The sequence below is a fragment of the Equus caballus genome, chromosome 2 (assembly GCF_041296265.1).
Source record: "Equus caballus isolate H_3958 breed thoroughbred chromosome 2, TB-T2T, whole genome shotgun sequence".
In the NCBI taxonomy this organism is placed as follows: domain Eukaryota; kingdom Metazoa; phylum Chordata; class Mammalia; order Perissodactyla; family Equidae; genus Equus; species Equus caballus.
The window spans coordinates 33,204,980-33,229,846 of NC_091685.1; the positions used below are offsets into that span (position 1 = coordinate 33,204,980).

General features: G+C 37.7%; 1 protein-coding gene, 1 non-coding gene and 1 pseudogene across 42 annotated transcripts in view; 1 reads left to right on the top strand and 2 right to left on the bottom strand.

The window, feature by feature from the left end:
• The window catches only part of EIF4G3 (eukaryotic translation initiation factor 4 gamma 3), a 318,192-nt gene that overhangs the window by 22,012 nt on the left and 271,313 nt on the right, over nucleotides 1-24,867 (top strand). The gene's annotated exons all lie outside the window — the stretch shown is intronic.
• LOC100071759 (dihydrofolate reductase pseudogene) lies at nucleotides 11,322-11,911 on the bottom strand (annotated as a pseudogene).
• On the bottom strand, nucleotides 21,429-21,535 carry LOC111772633 (U6 spliceosomal RNA). Its single transcript, XR_002806637.1, has one exon. It is a non-coding gene; the product is annotated as a U6 spliceosomal RNA (small nuclear RNA).

Sequence of the window (24,867 nt, forward strand, 5' to 3'; positions counted from 1 at the left end):
ACTAAAAATATACAACTATGTACTGGGGGCTTTGGGGAGAAAAAGGAAAAACAAAAATCTAAAAAAAATGAAATCAGTCTTTGGATTGGAGGGAAATGGATTTCATTTTCATCAAGAAGCTCCATGTTGAAGGCCCTGAAAAGGGGGCATTTTATTGTCCTGGTTCCTTTGCCTACACTTAGCAGGTTTGACTATTCCATCTAAGGGGTTCAGAACCAGAAATAGTTGGTCTTTTCAAATAGCTTTGTTAATCCAAAGGCGTTTCTGTGATGGACTGTGTAGGTGTGCTTTGGACTGTGGTTGCTCTTTGTGAGGGCTTGGTTCCTTGTCAGTTATGGATCTGGGAATGTTTAGAACCTCTTCCAAACCGTTTTCTTTTAAATTAATTAATTTTTTTGAAGAAGATTAGCCCTGAGCTAACATCTGCTGCCAGTCCTCCTCTTTTTGCAGAGAAAGACTGGCCCTGAGCTAATATCTGTGCCCATCTTCCTCTACTTTATATGTGGGGCGCCTATCACAGCATGGCTTACCAAGCAGTGCCATGTCCGTACCCAGGATCCAAACTGGTGAACCCTGGGCCGCCAAAGCAGAAATGTGGACTTAACCACTGCACCACTGGGCTGGGCCCCAAACATTTTAAAGATTTTATTTTTACTTTTTCTCCCCAAAGCTCCCCGGTACATAGTTGTATATTCTAGTTGTGGGTCCTTCTAGTTGTGGCATGTGGGATGCTGCCTCATCATGGCTTGAGCACCGGTGCCATGTCTGCGCCCAGGATCCAAACCAGCGAAAAGAAACCCTGGGCTGTGAAACAGAGTGCGTGAACTTCACCACTCGGCCACGGGGCCGGCCCCTCTTCCAAACCTTTTAATCTCCCCATCTTCCAATCTAAATATGAACTTTAAAAATGTTCTGTTGGGGCTGGCCTGGTGGTGTGCTGGTTAAGTTCAGCTTCGGTGGACTGAGGTTTGCAGATTCGGATCCCAGGCATGGACCTATGCACCACTCATCAAGCCATGCTGTGGTAGTGTCATGTACAAAAAAAATAGACGATTGGCACAGATGTTAGCTCAGGGACAATCTTTCTCACCAAAAAAAAAAAAAAAAAAACAAAAAAACTATTAAGAGTGCTGGACCCATTTTACCTCGTGCAATAGCTTTCACTTCTTCCCCAGGCTCTGCTACTGCCTTTCTTTGTTTGAACTTCAGTGTGTTTTACTAAACCAATATCTTGGGTAAGACAGACACTTAAAATAAATAAATCTCTTTTTCCAAGTGGGATGGATGAGACAGTTTTTCCTAGGATTTTACTTCTTGTGCCCCTAGGTGACGTAAGAGAAACTAGACTGTTATATTACATTTTGTTAATATTCTAAGGCAGTGTTTCAGCATATAAACATGGATTACTGTGAAATCAGCCCTTTTTTAAAAAAAACACCATCTACTTTTACAGAGTTGTACTTTGAAAGTTGTTCAGATAAAATTCTGATTGTTGGCATGTCATCATGTATAATGGCAAACTTGTGAAACGTGCTAAATGCCTAGTAATAGGGTTTTGGGCAAATTATGGCCTGTAAATGCATTGAAGTACTATATAACCTTTAAAAATGTTGTAAAACATTTATTGACATAAAAAAAGTCCACATTTATTCTGTGCAAGCTAGTTAAAAATAGCATGTATGGTCAAACTTTATTTTTAAAAATATATAGAAAACGGTTATGCAACAGTGTTCGTAGTTTTCTCTCTGGGTGCTGGTGAGATTGGGTGATTTTCATCTTCTTTCTATGCTACGTGATTTTTTGGTTACATTAACCATGTATTACTTTTATAATCAGAAAATAAAGCTGTTTCTATTTTGTAAAATGAAACTAAGCGAAAATGTGACTCCCTGCAAGTTCCTCATTCAGCAAAGACAAAAAATACTTTAAGAGAGTGGAGAGGATTTAAAGTACATTTGTAGATTTTCAGCAGGGAATCAAGAGAGAGAAATGGCATTTTGGGGCGTTAACTATTAGTTAAGTAAAAACGTAACTGATTATGAATTGTATTCCCCAAGCATTCTGATTAAATTAATCTTTGTTTTACCCATAACATCAGTACTGGTGCCAGTCTCCCCAAATTTGTTTTCATGACACCAAGAGAAATGATTTATAGTACTTTACAATATGCGTCATTAAAAAAAGCCTTATTTTTAACGATGTGGTCAGTTAGTGTAGCATTTTTTATGATGCCTGTTAGTAGTTACAGAGTTTCCTTTTTAAAGTCCTTTGCCATCTTGTCCTTGCTGTCCTGGCTTTCATCTGGGGCTGCAGCAGGGCTGAGCCAAAAAATGGCTGCTGCTGCAGCATGGGCGGGCATAGTATGGGACTTGACTGCTGTGGTTCCTGTGACGATGTAGGAGGACAAGCCTGAGGAGTGTGCCCTAGGTCAGGATTCTCTTAAAGGTTGTTGCCACGAGGATTGGGCTTTTCTTGTGTAAGAGTTACGCTATTGCAGATTCTGCTCTCAGGAGGGAATGCCACTGTGTATTGAGATTTACAGCCTTAGCAGGGAAACCAGCCATTCTCTGCAGGGGTAAGAAATTTTAGCATGTACTCTGATTCGCTGAGCAGGATTGCTCCCTGCTCAGTTTTCAGAAAGCGGCAAGGCTTACCTGTCTGTATCATTTGATAACAGAGATGTCTCCAGAACAACAGTGGTTTTTCTGGCTTGGTGGGTGAATTTACTAAATGGGTAGGATTTCCCTCAGGGACGGAAAGGTTTGGCTTATAGTGGAGGATTAAAAACATCTGCCTGTGTGTGTAGCTTATGTGAAGAGTACTGTGCCACATCAGAAGTAAGCCTAATTTGTTAGGGTGAGAGATGGGGAGTAGTTTGAGTGGAGAATTGAAGTTGCTGCTCAGGCCACTCCCTAGTGTGAATGCACTGCCATTTGGAGGGGGCGTTAGTGTCTGAGTTTCTGTCCTGCCTGTGATTTGAGATGATCATGATGTAGGAACAGTAGGATCTGCTGCTTAGCAACCAGTAAGATATGGTATATCTGGATGGGCAGTAACACACTGCTTCATTCATTTCTCTTTTAATATGATGAAGAGAAAAGGCTTTTCTGCTTAAAAAAAAAAAAGACTCCCTTTCCCAGAAAAGCCATTTGCGATTATTGTAAAAAAACACAGGAGAAAAGAAAAAAAACAATCACTTACAATTCCACCACCCATTGATAACTGTTGTTAGCATTTTGATATATTTCTTTGAAGGAATTTTTGTTTACATATATACATATTTATGTATACATGTGTTGGCGTAAACATACTTATGTACACATACTCATATTTGCATAGGTGCAAATCATGCTGTAAATAATTATTTTTTATTTTAACATATTGATATATTCTCATGTCAGTAAATATTTTGAGGGCTTCTTTAATGGTTTTATAATATTTCTGTGTATGGCTATACCACATTATACTTAAAACACAGCCTTTATTACTGGATTATTTAACAATTTTGCTATTAAAGAAATGCTGAGGGGCTGGCTCTGTGGCCGAGTGGTTAAGTTCGTGCGCTCCGCTTCGGTGGCCCAGGGTTTCACCGGTTCGGATCCTGGGCGTGGACATGGCACCGCTCATCAAGCCATGCTGAGGAGGCATCTCACATGCCACAACTAGAAGGCCCACAACTAAATATATACAACTATGTACCGGGGGTCTTTGGGGAGGAAAAGTAAAATCTTAAAAAAAAAATGCTCAGACTAATATCTTTGCGTATAATGTTTTTTAATATGTCATATGCTTCCTTAATAAAGTAAAAACTACTGGATAGCCGGTGTGAACATTAGTATCATAGATGCATATTGCTATACATACATACATAAAGATTCTATTTTTTCTTCTCCCCAAAGCCCCCCAGTACACAGCTGTATATTTTTAGTTGTGGGTCCTTCTAGTTGTGGCATGTGGGATGCCGCCTCAACATGGCCTGACGAGTGGTGCCATGTCCATGCCCAGGATCTGAACCGGCCAAACCCTGGCCTACTGAAGCGGAGTGCGCAAACCTAATCACTGAGCTATGGGGCCGGCCCCTTACCGGCATTAAATATTCTAGTTTTTCAATTTTGTTAATTTGATAGGTGAAAATCATATACAATTTTAATTTGCATTACTTTTATTACTTATAAGATGTAGTCCCCCCCATGTTTATTAGTTTTTATTTCCCATTTTGATAATTATCTGTTTATATCCTAGACCCATGTATTTATTGACGTCTTAGTTTAGGTTCAAAACTTAGCAGAATACATGTATCATAAAGAATACAGATTCACAATTTTGTGCTATCTGTATAAACTTATACCTCTATATTACATATTTAAATATGAAAAGCCCTCTTCACTTCCAGTCCCATCACTAGAGGCTATCACAGCTGACAGTTGAGCATGTCCATTCTTACAGATCTTTTTGTATGCATTTACAAGTTGCTAGAGAGACAGAAAGGGGAAGACGGGTACGGAGGGAGAAGGAGAGAGATGGAGGTTTTCCGAGGATGGACTTTGGAGCTGGTCTCTGGTTTGTATCCTAACTACTGGAAATGTGAAGTGTGATCTTGGGGGATTTAGAGTTCCGTAGATCATAGTCCTGGCTCTCATGGTTTAGTGGCTGTGTACCTTGGGAAAGTGATGTAACGTTTTTGTGCCCCAGTGTCCTCATATGTAGAAAGGGGTAATTATAAACTCTGGTGCCTTAGGCTATTGTGAGGATTAAATGAGTCAATACATATAATATGCTTAAAATAGTACATGGCACTTTATAAGTTTATATAGTAATATAGTAATAGTTATTACTATTATTGTTATTATATGGTTTTCTTTTTTTTTTGGTGAGAAAGATTGGCCTTGAGCTAACATCTGTTGCCAGTCTTCCTCTTTTTGCTTGAGGAAGATTGTCCCTCAGCTAACATCTGTGTCAGTCTTCTTCTAGTTTGTATGTGGTACACTGCCACAGCACGGCTTGAGGAGCAGTGTGTAGGTCTGCACCTGGCATCCAAACTTGTGATCCCTGGGCTGCTGAGACAGAGTGCGCAAACTTAACCACTATGCCAGTGGGCCAGTCCCTATATGTATGATTTTAGAAAGAGTATAAGTAGGATTATACTGCACATGCTTACTGACTGCTTTTTCATGTAAATCTTTGTCATGTTGATACATATAATGTAGACTATTCTGTAGTCTAGTTTTAGCATCATTTATTTAACTCCTGCTATTGATGGATATTTGTATAGTTTCTAGGGTTCTTTTTTTTGGTATTAAAATCTGTAGTGCATATCCTTGTATATATGTGTGAGTATTTTAATAGGATAGAGTCCTATAGAATTGCTGGATTGAAGGGTATGTAAATAAAAAAAATAAAAATCTGGCAATTATTTTTTTAATATCCAAGAACTTTTGTTTTCCCTCCTTTTTGGTCTTTTTGGGGGGGGGGGTAGCAATTGTATCTTATTTTATGACTTGAATCCTTCCAGAGGTGCTAATTAGAAGTTTTTAAAAATCTTTTTCTGTTCCCTGCACCCTCTCCCTCTGTCAGCGTTGGTTCTGTTTTCATTTCGGTTCTTTACTTTCTTAGCGTCTGTCCCTTGGTAGTTTCCATTCATATTTATGAATGAGGGATGAGGTGAATCAGTGGAGTTGGTTGGCAGATGGATTCCTTGCAGTTGGGTAACAGGCCTGAATTGAATGTTGTCTTCAGGTTTTGTGGGTGGGGCATGACATCAAGGACACATTACTGTATTTGTGCCTTTATTTTCTCTTGGAATAATTTTTTAAAGGAAAGTATTGCTAATAGAAGTAGAAATCATTTCTGTTAAGATAAATCATGTTTGGGCCGGCTCTGTGGCTGAGTGGTTGAGTTTGCGCACTCCGCTGCGGCGGCCCAGGGTTCAGATCCTGGGCGCGGACATGGCACCACTCGTCATACCACGTTGAGGCGGTGTCCCACATCCCACAACTAGAAGGACCTGCAACTAGGATATACAACTGTGTACGGGGGGGTTTGGGGAGATAAAGCAGAAAAAAAAAAAAAAAGATTGGCAACAGTAAAAACAAGAAAAAAAGATAAATCATGTTAAGTTTGCAATATGATCAGCTTTTTATATATTTGCATACTATCTATGTTTTGTGGAATTTCTCATGCCCAGTTTTTCCAAATATATTTCACTTATGATTTTGGACCTGTATCATGTTCTCACAAATAGATATTGTAAAGTGGAAATGGTAAAATTTCTAAAAATAACCATCTCTCTTGGGAATTTACTAGCTTTAGAAGAACTGAGGTTTATTTTTGCATTATCATTATTGCGTTGATAGTAGTAATAGTTTCTGGACTTTCTTGTTCAAGTGAAAAACTCCTTGTGACTATGAATTTTCCTCATATTCAAGACACTGGATGACACCTGTCATCCTCATCTAATAGATTATTTTAATGTATTATTTTAAAGATAAAATCACCTTTCTGATTTGTGTATGTAACTGTTAAAACCTTATGTTTTCCTTTCATATACTTTCAGAATTTTGTGACACTGGCTAGGTTTTGACATAGAGACCTGCATGTAATCAGATTTTAGCTATAGTACTGAAAACCAAATAATTGAATCATTTCAGTAAGACCTTATCATTCAAACTTGAACATTTATATTTCTCTCAAGTGACATCACAATATATATTTATAATTTTGTTTCAGACAAATTAAATTTGATAAAATATGAGGCATAAAATACTTACTGGATACTTTAACAGATGTTGGTCAGGAATACTTAAAAGAAAGAGCACAACTTGAGAGCTGAATAAACCTAGGTTCTGGTTCTGTCACTTGTAATCATGTGATCTTTGGCAGGTCTCTTAATCTATTTTTTTTTGGTGAGGAAGATTGGGCCTGAGCTAACATCTGTTACCAATCTTCCTCTTCTTTTTTTTCTTCCCCAAAGCCCCAGTACATAGTTGTATATCCTAGTTGCAAGTCCTTCTAGTTCTTCTGTGTGAGACACCACCACGGCATGGCTTGATGAGCGGTGTGTTGGTCCATGCCCAGGATCTGAACCAGTGAACCCCAGGCTCCTGAAGCAGCGTGTGGGAACTTAACCAGTATGCCGCTGCGCTGGCCCTAATCTAATGTTTTTGAGCCCCCTTCTTTCCTTATCTGTAAGAGGGGGCTGATGATACCTCACAAGTTGTTCTCTAGATTAAATGAGATCCTCTCTACAAAATACCAATTGTACTATCTGGCACATAGTTGATACTCAAAAAATAATGCTATTATTAGTGTAGCCAATAGAAAACAAAAATCAGGGGCTGGCCTGGTGGCGCAGCAGTTAAGTTTGCGTGCTCTGCTTTGGCGGCCCAGTGTTCGCTAGTTCAGATCCTGTGTTCGGACCTACTCATTGCTTCTCAAGCTACACTGTGGCAGGTGTCCCACATATAAAGTAGAGGAAGATGGGCATGGATGTTAGCTCAGGGCGAATCTTCCTCAGCAAAAAGAGGAGGATTGGTGGCAGATGTTAGCTCAGGGCCGATCTTCCTAAAAAAAAATGTTAAAAAAAAAAAAAACCAAAAATCATTTTCTGAAGACTTAAACTATTTAACAGATTACAATGCTTATCAGTACTTGTTTAAGCTCCTTTAGTGTTCTCCTGTGTTGATAGCTGTACCCAAGATTTGCAGTTTGAGAATCCTATATTTCAAGGCACAGGAAATAAAAGGATTGTGAGAAAGAAGCCTGGTCCAATACAAATGCCCCTTGATAGATATTTTGAAAAGCTGCAACCCACTCTTTGTCTTCTAATGGTTTGTTTATTTTAACCTGTTTTATTTCATCAAAATTCGTGCCCTGAGACAAGATATTTTGCTTTATACTGATTAGGCCCAAATGAATCTCAGTTTCGTTTTAAAATTTGTCTATCAAGTATACCAAGTAACCCAGTATACCAAGGTGCTTTTGTTTCTTGAGTGTCTTATGCTATTTCATTTATAAAAATGATTGAAGCAGATACTATAATTATTGTGAGGAGGGGTATTATCTCCAAAAGATAGCTCATAGACATTTGGAGCTCTGGAATACCAGAACCATCTCTCAAACAAGAACTTGCTTCATTTTGTTGTTTAGTTGCTATCTTAAAAATATTTTCTATGTTTAGTAAATGTTTGGTATAATCAGTTTTATTTATTTTATGCTAAAAGAGCAATAGGTGTCTTATTGTACATTACAGAAATACATTAGTAAGTGACATTCCTTGTAGTTTCATTTCTCCTCCGTTAACCATTTGATATCTTTCTCTAGATTATTTTATATGCCTGTTTTAACTAAAATTGGGTCACAGGATATATGCTGTTTTATAGTGTTTTTTTCCCTTAATACCTTGGAATAGTTTTGTGTGTCAGTAATACATATCTCTCCAAATTTTTTGAAAGGACTAGACTTCCTTAGTATGAATGTCCCTTAACTTATTTTTTCTTATATTAATACGTATTAAAAATTTTGAGTATTATACACAATATGCTTCTTTGTTTTGGATGGGGGGAAGATTAGCCCTGAGCTAACATCTGCTGCCAATCCTTCTCTTTTTGCTGAGAAAGACTGGCCCTGAGCTCACATCTGTGCCCTACTTCCTCTACTTATATGTGGAATGCCTACCACAGCATGGCTTGCCAGGCGGTGCCATGTCTGCACCCAGGATCCCAACCAGTGAACCCCAGGCCGCTGAAGGGGAACATGGGAACTTAACTGCTGCACCACTGGGCTGGCCCCCACAGTATGTTTCTTTCACTTAGCAATTTAAGGTATTTTTCTGTCAGTACTTCATTCTTTTTAACTATTGCAGAATGTTAAATTTTATAGGCATTGCTTAGTTGTTTCTTTATTGAGTGACATTTGGGCTGTTTCCATGTTTTTTTTTTTAAAGATTTTTTTATTTTTCCTTTTTCTTTCCAAAGTCCTCCGGTACATAGTTTTTTATTTTTAGTTGTGGGTCCTTCTAGTTGTGGCATGTGGACGCCTCAGCATGGCTTGATGAGTGGTGCCACGTTCATGCCCAGGATCTGAACCAGGAAACCCTGGGCTGCTGAAGCGGAGTGCGAGAACTCAACCACTCAGCCACAGGGCCGGTCTCTCATGTTTTTTTTAATTGACATCATAATAGTTTATAACATTGTGAAATTTTAGTGTACATTATTATTTGTCAGTCACCATGTAAGTGCCCCCCTTCATCCCATGTGCCCACCCCCCAAACCCCTTCCCCTTGGTAACCACTAAATTGTTCTCTTTGTCTGTGTGTTTGATCATCTTCCACATATGAGTGAAATCATACTGTGTTTGTCTTTCTCAGTCTGGCTTATTTTGCTTAATGTAATACCCTCTGGGTCCATCCATGTTGTTGCAAATGGGACAATTTTGTCTTTTTTTATGGCTGAGTAGTATTCCATTGTGTCTGTATACACCACATCTTCTTTATCTACTCATCAGTTGATGGGCACTTGGGTTGCTTCCATGTCTTGGCTATTGTGAATAATGCTGCAGTGAACATAGAGGTGCATAAATCTCTTTGAATTGTTACTTTCAGGTTATTTGTTTATCCCCCCGGTAGTGGGATAGCTGGGTCATATGGTATTTCTGTTTTTAATTTTTTGAGGAATCTCCATACTGTTTTCCCTGGTGGGTGCACCACTTTGCATTCCCACCAGCGGTGTATGAAGATCCTCTTTTCTCCACACCCTCTCCAACATTTGTTATTTTTTATTTTGGTGATTATAGCCATTCTAATGGGTGTAAGGTGATATCTAAGTGAATTGCATTTCCCTGATAATTAGTGATGTTTAACAGTTTTTCATGTGCCTATTGGCCTTCTGTATATCTTTGGAAAAATATCTGTTCATGACCTCTGGCCATGTTTGTTTTTTTGTTGTTCAGTTGTGTGAGTTCTTTACATATTATGGTGATTGATCCCTTGTTGGATATATGATTTGCAAATATTTTCTCCCAGTTGGTGGGTTGTCTTTTCGTTTTGATCCTGGTTTCCCTTGCCTTGTGGAAGCTCTTTCACCTGATGAAGTCCTGCTTGTTTATTTTTTCTTCTGTTTCCCTGTTTCCAAGTTTTAAAAAAATGGTTCAACAAGTATTCTTGAGTCCATGTCTCTGTTCAGAATTAATTTCCAGAAGTGAAACTTCTGAGTCCAAACCCAGAATATTTTGAACTTTAATTGATTTTGCTAACTTACTCTCTAAAAAGTTATTCCAGTTTACAGGGCAGAAACTGCTATTTCTTTGGATGCCTAATAATTTAAATCTTTGCTAACAGCATGGGTAAAACGTTTTCATTTTCCTTTTTTTAATTCTTTGAAGTTTAGTTTCTAACTTAGTAATTTTGTTTTCTCAATATCTATTCTCAATTCATTACCTCTTTGAAGTTTTAATTTTAGCTATATGCTTGTTAGTAGATTACTCCTTTTTGTAATGAGTCGCATTTTTTTTTTTTGAGAAAGATTAGCCTGAGCTAACATCTACTGCCAATCCTCCTCTTTTTGCTGAAGAAGATTGGCCCTGAGCTAACATCTGTACCCATCTTCCTCTACTTTGTATGTGGGACGCCTGCCACAGCCTGGCTTGACAAGCAATGCTTAGGTCCGCACCTGTTATCTGAACCGGCAGACCCTGGGCTGCTGAAGCGAAACGTGGGAACTTAACCACTGTCACCAGGCTGGCCCAGAAACAGTTTTTAAAGGTCTCAGACCTTCTCTCTTAACCATCAAAAAGGTAATCTCCTACCTGCCTCTTTACTATCCCTACGGAATATACTGGAGTTGTCAACTGACTGATTCCCTGTCTGGTGAACAGAACTTTTTTCAGAAATGCGATATGCATAGAGTAATTCATAGTCCCTATTTTGATCTAATTTTCTTTTAATATCTGAGTTATAGCTCTTCTGTTTCTAACCCGTTTCTGACCTTTGGACTCATCTGTCTGGCTCCTATCTCTACAGGCCACGCTTTCAACTCATGCTGCCAGGAGACTCTCCTGGATTTTCCTGGACTCTCTTGGGCTGTCTTGGTAGATATGCTGCCCTAGGCAAGTGCCAGGGACTTAGGGACTTAATCCTGACCGTTGATGGCCATTCAACTGTATAGCAAGAAATGTTTCACCAGTGGTATCCGATATGGCTGGTTAAGATTAGTGGGGGATAAAAACACATTGTTTAGAAAGAATTATCAATAGATTTAAAGTCACTAAATCTTTTTTTCTAATGTTACAATATATAATTTTTTGGAGGGAAGGGGAGAACAAAATAATCAGAAAACACCTTCACATTAATCATTCTTTTCATATACTTCAAATTTGTACTTAAGGCCTTTCTCCTCCTGGACATCAGAAAGAACACCTGGATATTCTGGGAGAAGTTTTTCTCCAAATCAGTTTCTGGAAAAAATGTGTCACTTTCAAATTCCTGCATGATACTTGTCACAAATAGTCTAAGATGGCCTGGCTTGTTCCTTGCTTCCTTATAAACAGAACTGCCTCCCACTATCCAAACCATGTCCATTTTATTTGTTAATTCTGGTTGTGCAGTAAGTGTTAGGGCATCATCCAAACTTTTGGGAAGAAAATGAGCTCCTTGTGGACGTTACTTGAGTTCTCTACTGAGAACTAAATTATTTCTGTCCTTTAAAGGTCGAATCTTTTCAGGAATGGAGAACGGGGTCTTCCTACCCATAATCACCAAATTCTGTTTACCTTCTAATGAAGAGGTTGTGGTCATTCTTTGGAACTACGAATTCAACTACTTGAATTCGTTCCTGAGTGTGGGCCGAGGCAGGTCGCCCTTCTTGCCCATGCCCATATTCTGGGACACGACGACAACTTAGTTTAGCGGACAAACCATGACAGTGGCAGCAAACATTTCCAAGCTCACTCGAAACACTCCTTAACTAACTTTTAATCAGTTCCTTCTAATCTATTGGTTATTTCCATTTTCTTCTATTATGAATGATGCTGCACTAAACATTCTTTATACAAATATTTTTTGAATTTGAATAGGTGTTTCTTGGGATAAATTATAGAAGTAGATTAAAAGATGAAGAGAAATATGTTAAAAATAGACCAAGGTTATGAACATTAAATGTTAGCTATTGTGTGGGTTTTAAATGGTTTGGTTCGTGGTTCCATTTAGAATTTTTCTTCTGTCTTACCTTTTACTTTATATTATTTTGCTTTATTAAACATGTTCTAATTAGCCACTTTAAATCCTTTTCATAACAAAGGGGGAGAAATAAATAGAATGCCATTAGTTATAAAATGAAGCCAGCATTTTTTTCTTAAACCACAATTTTCCTATTTGGCTAAGGAAATAATATATTTAAATATTGAATTATATAGCTAACTTAGTCTTTTTTTCCCTTTCTTGTTGGCTGAATAAGTTTTTCATGTTTCCTGTTTTCAGCAAACTTAATCAATTTAAAATTTTATTGCAAAAGAAGGGAGCCTTTTAAAAATATATGTAGATGGAGCTACTGATAAGAAAAGCTTTGAGTATATTTCAGGTGGTAGCTAGTGAATGCCTGACTTCACTCCTAAATTGAATAGAATTTAGTCCTTTGGAATAGAGTATGCAAATTTAGTAAGATTCATACTTGTTGAAATGGAGCTCATTGGAAAGAATCTGGTTGACTGACTTTGTGCCTCATGTGTACTGATTGTCTTAGTTCCTAACAAGTGTCTGATGCACAAATATAGGTGGAATTAAAGGATTTTGGAATTATTAGGGCAGATTACCAGATGTGAGTCATGCATTTCCCTGATCTTCTGTTAATAACTGTGAACTCCTTGAGGGCAAAACTTATCTTCTTTATCTATGATGACAATTAGCAAATCACTGATGATATGGTAATTTTCTTTAAAGTGTGTCTTTATTCCTGACATTTGTTGTTGTTGTGTACTGATAGTAAATATTGGAAATATTCATAGGAAAGTAATCTAGAGTCTGCATATTGCATTGTCTTAAAAGTTTATGTCATTACGTCGTAGCTTTTAAAGATAAATATTGTTTCGAAACCTTGTATTTACTGTAAGAAATTTAGACAACACAGGAACATACAAAATAGAAAGTGCACTGTAGCATCTTGGTAAGCGTAATCTTAATCTTTTTTTTCTTTTGGTATTAAAAAAAAGAAACCAAACTTACAACTGTGCATACAGAAAGGAATGTTTTTTCTTAAGTAGAAATGGGATTGTACTATTCAAACACACGCTGTTTTGCAGCTGTCCTTTTTCCTTGTGTGTCATAGACATCCTTCTATAACCTTATACAGAAAAAGCAGCAATTTGGTACGCGGTTAAGATCCCTGCTGTCAAAGTGGACTGTTGGGGATGAGTCTCACCTTTCCACTTACATAGTGTCATCTTGGGCAGACTACTTTGCTGCTTTGTACTTTGATTTTCTCTTGGAAAATGGGAATAATTGTTCCTAGGACTATTTGAGAGTCAATGTTAACAGGTAAAGTGCACATTTGGCACATAATATTTACCTTAATCATTGTAAGCAGTAATGATTATAATACAGCTATTCCTCATTTAAAAAAATGTGTATTCTATAATACGGAATAACACATCTACTAAACCATTCTCAAATTGATGGGCAGGTGATTGTACTTTAAAGTACCTTATTTTTACCCTGGATGATTTTAAAGTGTTGTTTGGTTTTTGTTTTAGTGATGCTAACTTTTTTCCTTAGTTCTTTAGCTGAAGAGCTTAAGTGAAGCATCAAAAGTTTCATAAAACAAGGAAGTAATTAACCATCTTTCAGGCCTAACCCTGAATATGGCTGCTTTTCTCAGATCCTATTTTGTGCAGTTTGTAAATTTTTCTCATTTTCAAATGGTAGTCTTCATGTCATCCATTGCTAAAAACTACTGTCTGTTATTTTTATCTTTTTATAACCTGCTGCATAAATAATTCTGCCTAGACTATCAGGACCTTGAATTTTAGTGAAAGGAAGAACATTTTATTGTTTCTCCTCTGCTGTTATTTTAGTTTGTTTCCATATTTGCAATTGGAAAATCAGTTTGATAACTATTTTGTCGTTGTGTTTGTTACCCATAGATGTCTAGAGAACATTATACTTTCCTCACAGAGACACATTGTGATACACTTCTGAGAGAAGCCAGTCTAAAACAGATTGAGAGAGTGTGTTTTAACAGTGTGAGAAACATTACATTTAGTCATTGAACAAAGTTAGTTAACATTTTCATTAGACTTGAGAGATCCAAGTAAATAATCTTTTGCTTTTTTAAATTGAAGAAAATGCTACCCTTAATTAGCATAAGTTTAAGAATGTGGTAAAACTAGGATAGTACTCAGTTTTGGCTGCTTAATGGAATTGGTTTTGCAATTAAAAAAATATACAGACATCTTCTGAATCAGATTTCAGAGTTAGGATTTCAGATGTGCAACTAAAGTTGAGACTCCTGGCCTAGAAAACTGGCATAGTCAATTGTGAGTTAATTAGGTCATGCATCTTATATAAGGGACGTTAAATTAGTGTGTGCGTAATTATTTGGACAGTGCTTTTTCTGAGAGCTCTGAGTACCAGCATGATGCTTGTTGTTGGATTTGGAGTCTATTGCTTGTTAAGATTCTTGAGTTACAGTGACGAAGAAATGAATGATTCCTTTACTTCTCAGTAAAAATGTCCTTTAAGTTTCTTTTCTAGATTAATACTAAAATAGGGTTTGGCACATGACTGGAGGAAGATGTTCTTTCCTTTTGAAATAGGTTGGTTCTGGGACCTGGTAAAGTTGAAGTGCAAACCAGGCCTTTTGTACCTAACATCCTCTTAGGACTTGGAATATTTTATTACCAGTATCTAATTAGTCAAATTGACAAACTAATAGGCACCAACAGCCTTTATCTGTTTTCTTTCCCGTTATGAAGTGAACTTTCTGTTTTTTAATTTTTCCTTTTCTCCCAAAGTCCCCCGGTACATAGTTGTGTATTTTTAGTTGTGGGTCCTTCTAGTTGTGGCATGTGGGATGCTGCCTCAGCGTGGTTTGATGAGTGGTGCCATGTCCACGCCCGGGATTCAAACTGGCGAAACCCTGGGCTGCCGAAGCAGTGTGTGCGAACTTCACCGCTCTGCCACGGGGCCAGCCCCTGAAGTGAACTTTCTTAATTCAGCAGAGTTTATTGCACGTAGGGCTTTGTGCAAGCCCTGAGCAAATGAGTAAGGTATAGTCCTGACCGTATTGTTATGATTGAGTATTATTAGGATTACCATAAGCCTGCCTACTGTTTTAAAAAAAACGTGTGCTACAGAAGTGAATGTGTTAACATATTATTTAGTGTATAATGGAGAGACCCCTTGATTTTAATCTGAATTCTTCCATTAACTAGTATGTTACCAGATCCTGAGCATTGAGGCACACAGAGGTGTCATGGGTGCAAGGTTCTGTCTTTTGAGCATGCCCTCTGTTGGTCAAGTGCACCTTGTGATCCAAGAGGACTCCTCCAGCTCTAGCCTATAAGTTTGCATTCCAGTTAGCAAGAAGGAGAAGGGAGAGGACAAAGAGCCACTTCTTCTCTTCAAGGGCGCTTGCCGGAAGATTCATATACTACTTTTACTTTTATTGAGGAAAGACAGGAGAAACAGAAATTGTGGGGCAACTAGCAGCCTCTGCCACAGGGAGTTTTTATGAGGATATGCCCAGCACAATGATGGACTCGTGGTGTGTGCTTAGTCAATGGTAATTTATAGTATTTTAAAATTCAGTTCTTTCAGTACTTATTATTTACCTGGTTCTTTGCTCCACTGTATACGCTCTGGAGCTTAAAGAGAGGGTGACAACTATACCTGTTAAGATAAACGGCCTCTTTCTAAATTTGCTTTCATCTTTTCGAACACAGAGATACTTGCATGAGACAGTTAAACAGCAATTCATTAAAACTGAAACAAAAGAAGTCTTGTTACATATTTGCTAGCTGTTGAAAAGGAAGATAGTGAATGAAGTAGGTTTCTTAAGATGTACTCTGGGCTAAATTCTTGTAGCAGCCCACACACCCACATGTAAAAGAATTTTCGGCAGTATGATTGAGTCATAACCCAAATAACAGAATTATATTTTAGTAGTATATTATATTCAACTTTAAGGTATTCAGTAATTCACCAGTAAAATCTTTGTTAGATGTGTCAAAGGATGGTAAAATCCCTAGTAATGAACTCAAAAAACTGTGGAAATGAACGTAGAGTGAATCTGAATCTTTTTTTTTTTTTTAAAGATGGCACCTGAGCTAACAATTGTTGCCAATCTTCCCTTTTTTTAAATTCAAAAAATTTTTTTTCTGCTTTTTCTCCCCAAATACCCCCAATACATACTTGTATATTTTAGTTGTGGCATGTGGGACACTGCCTCAACATGGCCTGATGAGCGGTGCCATGTCCGCGCCCAGGATCTGAACTGGTGAAACCCTGGGCCACCAAAGTGGAGCGCGAACCCAACCACTCAGCCACAGGGCTGGCTGTTTGAATTTTTATGTTAATATTTTTGAAATAGAGTTTTCCATTATTTAATATGGCTGAGTAGATATGAGTATTGGAATGAATTATAGAAATAAACATGATGGAAGATAAAAATATATATAGGAAAAGGAAATATTTTTATGGTGCTACCGTTAATTTGTTTCCTTTCCCTTTTTGTATTATCATAAAAGTTCTTGTATCATTTGACATAGTTCATTGAAAGAAGATTCAGCTCTGGATTTGGTATTTTTGTTTTCCTAGTGGAGCACATTTAAAAGCTTTCTTGTATCTTTAGATAGAAGAAGCTAGTTATATAAAATCTTAAAGGAGGGATTTCTGCCCTTTGAAAAACAAAATTCATCATTTACCTAGGAATTTGAGGCTGAGGACACCTCAAGCTATGCAAGTATTATGTCAAAGCAATATATTTGTCAGTCTTTCTGTGTTTTAATAATATCTTAGGATTGAATTTGCTTTTGCTCGTGGTGAAGTAATAATAAGGACTTAAAACTGTCCTTTTCATTCTATATTTTTATTTATAAGTCATGAAGATGAAAATCTCTTAAGAAGTAGGAACACTCCTCCATTGGTTTTCATTCAAGTAAACATTTTCAGGATAGCAGGAGTGATTTTATTTTTATTAGAGAAGCGAATTATTTTTCTCCCTGTAGTTTCACTTTCAATGTTTATGTTCTAACCTTGTCATTGGAATTATATTTCCATTGAAAACAATTAGTAAATATTTCTTCTTTCAGTTTTAGTTACCTATATTTGTGGCTTAATTGAAATCTATTCTTACTAGTAGAAATAAATAGATCCTGACTATGGGAATAACGTATGTGATTATGTTATGGAAAGAAAGAGTAAACTGCCGATGAAGCATTTAAGTAACGTATTAGGGTTTGTAAGGAAAAACTTAGCGTCTTTACACAAGACAAAGTTTTGGTGTCTAACTTTGGAGAGTTTCTTGACCTTTTCCTGGTGCTTATCATTCCCTTTTAAATGTAGACTATTTTGATATTTTGGATAATATGCCATAATTCTGTGAAAAACGTAAAACTTTCCTGGTTTTCTGTGCAGCTGTTTTTCTTTTCCCTTACCTGCTTGGTCTGTTCTTCTCTCTTGGGCTATTTTACTTCTCTGTGCTCAGTCTCTTCTGTAAACTTGATTAATTAGACTAAATTAACACCAAGTCCTTTTTGACCTTTTAATTTTGTTAGCCTATGATTAGAGCAGAAATAGTTCCATAAACTTTTCATCTTCTTAAAAATAGGCAGCAGCCCTTTTGTTATTAGGGCTTTCTTTTAGGCACAATAGGGAATTATGTGGGAGAAAACCTTAGCAATAAAGAATTATCAGAAAAGTTTGAGGGGACCGGCCCCATGGCCGAGTGGTTAAGTTCGCACTCCGCTGCAGCAGCCTAGGGTTTCGCTGGTTCGGATCCTGGGCGTGGACATGGCACTACTCATCAGGCAACGTTGAGGCGGCGTTCCACGTGCCACAACTAGAAACACCCACAACTAAAATATACCACTATGTACTGGGGGGATTTGGGGAGAAAAAGCAGAAAGAAGAAAAAAAAAGTTTGAAATATAGTTGATATTAGAGACAGTCTTGCAGAAGAACTCCTTTCCTTGGTATTGTTTATTGTTGGGATTGGTGCACATTTTAGCATTTTTCTTCCTACCTTTCCTCTCTCAGAATAATAATCCTGGTAGAAAAAGTATGAATTAGTAGGCTATTCAGGCGCCTCCAGAATCAGGGAACACCTCAGATGCTCAGTGTCCAGTAGAACTTCCTGTGATGATGAAAACAGTCTGTGTCTGCTCTGTTGAATGTGGCAGCCGCTAGCCATATGTGGTGATGAGCACTTGAAATGTGGTGAGTGTGATTGAGGAACTAAATTTTTAAATTTTAATTTTAATTAAATTTGTATTTAAATAGCTACACATGGCTAGTAGGTGCCATGTTGGACAGCATAGCTCCAGATTATTCATTCGACCAGCACATATTTTTTTGAGCACTCAGTGATATGCCCAGCATTGTGTTGGAGGCCGGAGATACTAGGATCTGGCAGTATAGTGAGGGAGAAAGACAGATAGTTAAAGAGATAAATGTAATGCAGTGTGATAGTTGCTGTATTAAAGAAAAGCACAGGGCTCTACAGGAGCATAGACACCGGTTCTTACCTAATCCAGGCTGGGGGGGATCACATTGGGGGTGCTCTTCTGTTAAAAGAAGTCTGGTGTCAAATATTCTCTTATATTGTACACGGGCAGTGAACTTGAGTCAATCCTTGTTCCAACATCACCAAGGTATATGGAACCACTTGGCTGTTACCTGTTATTTTTAAGTGTTTGGGGTCAGCACTAGTGTTTTTCTGCTTTAGCTGAACCTTGTATAGAAAGTGGTAGGTCTTCATTCATTTGTGATGCGATTAACTTTATTTCTCTTGTGAAAATCTGTAGAACAGAACTGTAAATCACCAAGGCTGCAGTTTGGCTAAAGTGGTTACTTTTAAGTGGGGGCAGTTTAGGACAGTTTCTACGGCCATGTCTTACCCTCAAATAACATTTTGTTTGTGTTATAAAGTCCTGGCAAGGAGACTGCCTTGGTTCTGTGATTCTTGACCATATATAGTGCGGAGATCCTTGGGGTAAAATGTCCAGGGCTTTGGGATTTTTACATATGAATATTGAGTAGAAGAGTAACAGTTCTTACAGCTTCTTTAGGACTGACCTTTAAGTTCTTCTAGATAGGAGGGAATGCCCAGTCAGTTCTTAGGGCTCCTTGATGTCAAGGTCCATTTATAGTCCCTTTGGTTTGATCTATTCAGAACCTTCTCAGCCATGTAAAAATCTCCTTGGCTTGGGAAAGGAAGGCCTTAGGAATTCTTTCTTTTGTGCAGAGTGAATTTGTGCAGTTTTTGCTCTTCACTCTGGTCCTCATTTTCCTTGAGGTCACTCTTGAGGAACTCAGGTCAGTGTGATTCATGTACCTAATGAATTCATTTTCACAGCTTCTCTTTAGACATTGAAGAGTAAGAACTTTGATTTTTAGCCCCAGGGGACAGATTCTTAAGTATGCGTTTTCAACTAATTTAAGTGGATTGCATTCTTCAGTAAATACCTTGTTTTTAGGATGTTTTGAAGTTTATTTCTCTGTAATGCTTATAAAAAAGAGCTTGGGTTTTGATGTTGTATGTTTTTTTTTTTTTTTTTTTAAACCTATGGGTGATTTTTTTTTTTAATTTTATTTTTTCCTTTCCCCCCCAAAGCCTGCCAAGCAGTGCATAGGTCCACACCCAGGATCTGAACTGGTGAACCCCGGGCTGCTGAAGTGGAATGTGCAAACTTAACTGCTGCGCCACTGGGCTGGCCCCAATCATAATAATTTTAAAAATCCCTGTCAGATAGTTCCAGCATCTGAGTCATCCCTGAGTCTACTTGTATTGATTGATTTTTTTCTCTTTTCTATAGGTGTTTTCTTTTTTGTGCATTTCTCATATTTTTGATTAAGTATTGAGCTTTGTCTGTAGAACAACAGTAGAGACTGAGGTAAATAGTATTTATGCTTGGAAATGGACACGCCCCTTCTTCTGTTGGGCCCTTAATGTGGAGTGTTGAGTTAAACTAGTCATGAGTTGAGCTAGTTTGGGATTTTATTGTTATCGTTACCTTCAGTGCACCACCTGCTTCAAATTCTTGTAGTGGTGTCTAATGTTACCCCCAGTAGTAGAATGCTGTTGCTTACTACTTGGTGTTAGGATTTTGGTGGAGGCAGTTATCCTGGCCCAGCCTCAGTCTTTTGCAGACCCTGTCCACCTGGGCCGCATAAATGGGGCTTTGTCATTGTTCTCTCTCCTCCTTTCTGTGTCAGCCCATGTTTGCCTTGTATTTGTGGTTGTTCATGGAAAGGTTTTCCTGCCCCTTGCTCAGCATTAGGAGACTTCTGCTTGGTGTATCAGTGTGGGATCCTAGGCCCAAGACAGTTTTCTACCCCTCTCTACGGGAATAGAGGGATTTGCTTATCTCTCTATCCTGGCAACAGTAGACGTTTTACAATGTCCTCGGAGAGAAAGGGTTTGTTGCTCCTTCTCCAGTGGCCTAAGACCTTTGCTTCCTGGAAAAAACACATCTGGGGAATCAGGTCGGGCTTTGTGCCTGCTCCCAGAAATGGGATCAGCAGTTGCTGATCACCTCCTGCACACACTCGTACCACTGAGTGGGACTCTGTGTTTTTTGCCATGATCCCAGTCTTTCTCATGAACACCCTATGGAGGCCTGTAGAAAAGAGCTTGCAAGTGAGTGCAGACTCCCATTGTGTCTGGGGCACCCAGTTGGGAAACTGGTATGCTAATCCACACTTAGCTTTTAGGCATTTATTAAATTCAGCAGATTTTCTTTTTCAAGTTGAATAAATTTGATGTGTAACATCTTGTAAGTTTAAGGTTTTTTTTTTTTTTTTTTTGAGGAAGATTAGCCCTCAGCTAACTACTGCCAGTCCTCCTCTTTTTGCTGAGGAAGCCTGACCCTGAGCTAACATCCGTGCCCTTCTTCCTCTGTTTTATATGTGGGACTCCTACCACAGCATGGCTGCCAAGCGATGCCATGTCCGCACCTGGGATCTGAACCAGTGAACCCCCGGCAGCCGAGAGGTGGAACGTGGGACCTTAACTGCTGTGCCACCGGGCCGGCCTCAAGTTTAAGGTGTTACAGTGTGTTACTTTGATACATTTATATATTGTATATGATTGCTGGTGTAGTGATGTTTATCACATTACATAATTGTGGTACAATATTGTGCATATTCATTATACTGTGTGTTAGATCTCTATGGCTTATTTACTACTCATTACAATTTTGTACCCTTAAACACCATCACTCTTAAAAAATATGGAAGATTCACAAATTTGTGTGTTGTCATTGCATAGTGGTCATGTTAATTTTCTCTGTATTGTTCCAACTTTAGTAAATGTGCTGCTGAAGCAAGCACTAGCAGATTTTCTTTATACTTACTGTATTATAATTGCCTCTTTCTCTTGTGATCTACTGTTTGTGTTCTGTCCTTTTTTGGAGAGCCTTGTCCCCGTTTTGGAATTCATGTCTTTGGTTTTCTTGCAACTTTGCAATCTCTGGTGAGCTTTAGAAAAGTTATGGTGTTTTAGATTATCTGGTGTTTTCTTCTTTTAGAGTGTATGCCATGTTCTTTGTAGCTTTCTATATTCTAAGCAGAAACAGAAATCATTTTAATAGTAATCTTTAGACTTAATGAATCTGTGCTAAACTTCTTCCAGGAAGGATTCAAGTGGTTTACAAGAATACTTGAATAAATACTAGGTGAAAAAACTAGATAAGGAAATCAAAACAAAGGGAAAATAAGGATAGGGATTAAAAACAAACAGGTAGAGCATGAGTATGTTATATAGAAATGAATTCCAAAGACACTGAATGGTTATTGGATGTGGGTTGCACATTTGGATCTGAACTTCATCATGACCAAAGTAAAGTTACATAATTCACAGTGCTCAAACTTTTAATATTAATTTATGTTCATGGGTACCTTTTAAGTGTAGGAAGAAATATTTTTTACTTTTACTGGCAGATCTTGTGGAGTGAATTATGTAACATCTAAGACATCTATTTTTAATATCAATACTTGCTTTCTTCATTGTATTCTTTCTTTAGTGTATTTCTACGTACTTTTCTCACATTCTCTGCTGGAGGAGCTGAGTAATTTCACGAATATTAGTGCCTGCTAGTGCAAGCTGTAGATGCTAGCTATAATGCAAATGGTTTATGAGATAGTTGCTGTTTGAATCTCAAGTCTTCAAGATATATTATTGCTAGTAAGCCTGGATGGCCTTATGCATAGGTAGGGTTAAGGCATTCATTCATTTGTTTGTTTATTCAGTGAACACATATGGCATATCTGCTATGTACCAGGCATTGTATTAAGAGCCAGGGACAGAGCAGTGAATAAACACAAGCCCTGTTTTCACAAAACCTATATTTTAACAGGGGTAGAAAGATGGTATCAAACATGTAAAGTCACATGGTAATAAGTGCTATACAGACAAATAATGCAGGATACAGAGAAGCTGGAGAGAGTTGTTATTTTACATAGGGTGGTCAAGGAAGTCTTTTTTTAAGGGGAGGTTTAAACAAAGAGATGAAGGAAGTGGAGTTTTAAGTTGTGGGATATCTAATATCTGTGGAGAGAGTGTCTCAGGCAGGAAAGTGGTAGGTGCAAGATCTCTGAGGTCGTCCCATGTACACATATTTGAGGTAGATAAAGGAGGCCATGTAGTTCAAGATGAGAAGTTAGGGGCAAGTTCATGTAGGCCCCTGTAGGAAATGGTCAGGAGTTTGGATTTTATTCTGAGATGGAAGGCCATTGGATGGTTTAGAGCAGAGAAATGATATTTATGTGACTTTTGTAAGAATTTCTCTAATTTTACATATACCTACCACCTAGATTCTGTAATTAACATCTTATTATATTGCTTTATCTGTCTCATTCTGTCTGTAGATACCAGGAAGACCCTGTTTTCTTTTAAAATAGTTGCTCAGTTTCCTAGACAATATTTAAATTTTACTTTTATAACATTTTTCTTTGAGCTTAAGGGATCTATTCATGTGGTAAAATAGGAATACTTCCAGAAATATCAAACTATTTTTGGTCATTTATTTATTAAGGTGTATATATATCTATTTTTTTAAATTGCTTTTTCTCCCCAAATCCCCCCAGTACATAGTTGTAAATTTTAGTTGTGGGTCCTTTTAGTTGTGGCATGTGCGATGCTGCCTCAACATGGCCTGTTGAGCAGTGCCATGTCCGTGCCCAGGATCCGAACCGGCGAAACCCCGGGCCACTGAAGTGGAGCTCACGAACTTAACTACTCGGCCACGGGACCCCTATTAAGGTATATTAATTGTGGTTGAGATTTAGTCTTTTGCTATTTTAAGTGATGCTAAAGATACTTGATGCCTATGAAGGAAGGAGGGGGAATGCCACTAAGTGGGGCAAAGTAGGTTAGAATACAGAAGTGAGAGTTCTGAGGGCAAACTCAACTACTTCATCAGTTGTCCTAGAGCCATTTCTGTTAATGTGTTAACTTTAATTCCTGACGCCTTTGTTTTTCCCTTATCTTGATGTAGTTTTTATTTATTTAAGTGCTCTTCAGCTTCAGAATCAATACTTTATACAAATACAGTGTAGTATTGTGGTTGAGTATGGACTATGGAACCAGAATGCTTAGATTTGAATCCCAGCCTTGGGATTTTTTTCTTTTTTTTTTGCCTTTTCTGTGCCTCAGTTACATCATCTTGAAATGATACAAAACATTGGAACTTTCCTCCTAGGTCTGTTGTAAATGCATTAATGTGCATAGAGCAGGGTCTGGCATAGTTAGTGCATAATAATGTTAGATATTCTATTATATGGAATTGTAACCATAAGATTTTCCTTTTAAGGGTCCTTTGTCATTGACAAAATGAGATCAGTGTTTGAACAGTTTCAATAGTGTTTAAACATTGTTTCTAGGACTTCTTTAGTAAATATAATTGGATTAGTTATTCAAGCATAAGTTATCTCTACATACCCAATATCAGACCAATTTCAAGGAGATGTTAGCGCTTAGAATTTTAATCATCACTAGTTTTATTTCAAAATAGAAAAATGAACCAGGCACGTCTTGATCTTCTGGAAGTTAGCACGCTCCATCAAAATCAATCAGCTGTTGACAAAGGTCGCTGTGAAACAAAAACAAATAATAGGCTAATGGAGCATCTTAATTAAAACTCCCGTTTTAGTTTTGTCATATTAATCTGACTTTTGCAAATTACTCAGATGTGTTAACGTGTTATATACTATTCTATGTTAATGTTAGAGCTTTGATACCATTAAATAAACTTTTAGTTAGAGCTGTAATTATCAGAAGTTTTTACTTTCCAAGAGCTCAGTTCTCCAGGCACGGACTGTCATGTTATCTTGTTTTATGCTAAGGTGACCACATTATTTATCATACTGTCTAATAGTGTCTCCTCTTTTAAAAGTCTGTTCTTTGTAGCTCTTAAGCTGCATATGGATAAGCCAGATTTGATCTTTTACATATTAGCATTGTAATGGGTACACAGTTATTGAGAACTCAGTGGCTTTAAATGGATATATAATTAAACTAAATTTCTTGCACCCCTTCATATTTGTAGCAGCTGATACTGCCTTGGTACATTTTTTGGTAATATGTGCCACTTTGGACATGGACGTGTGGAACTTGTTTCCTAACCTGGATGACTTGAAACAGTTAATTGATGTGGAGGTAATTT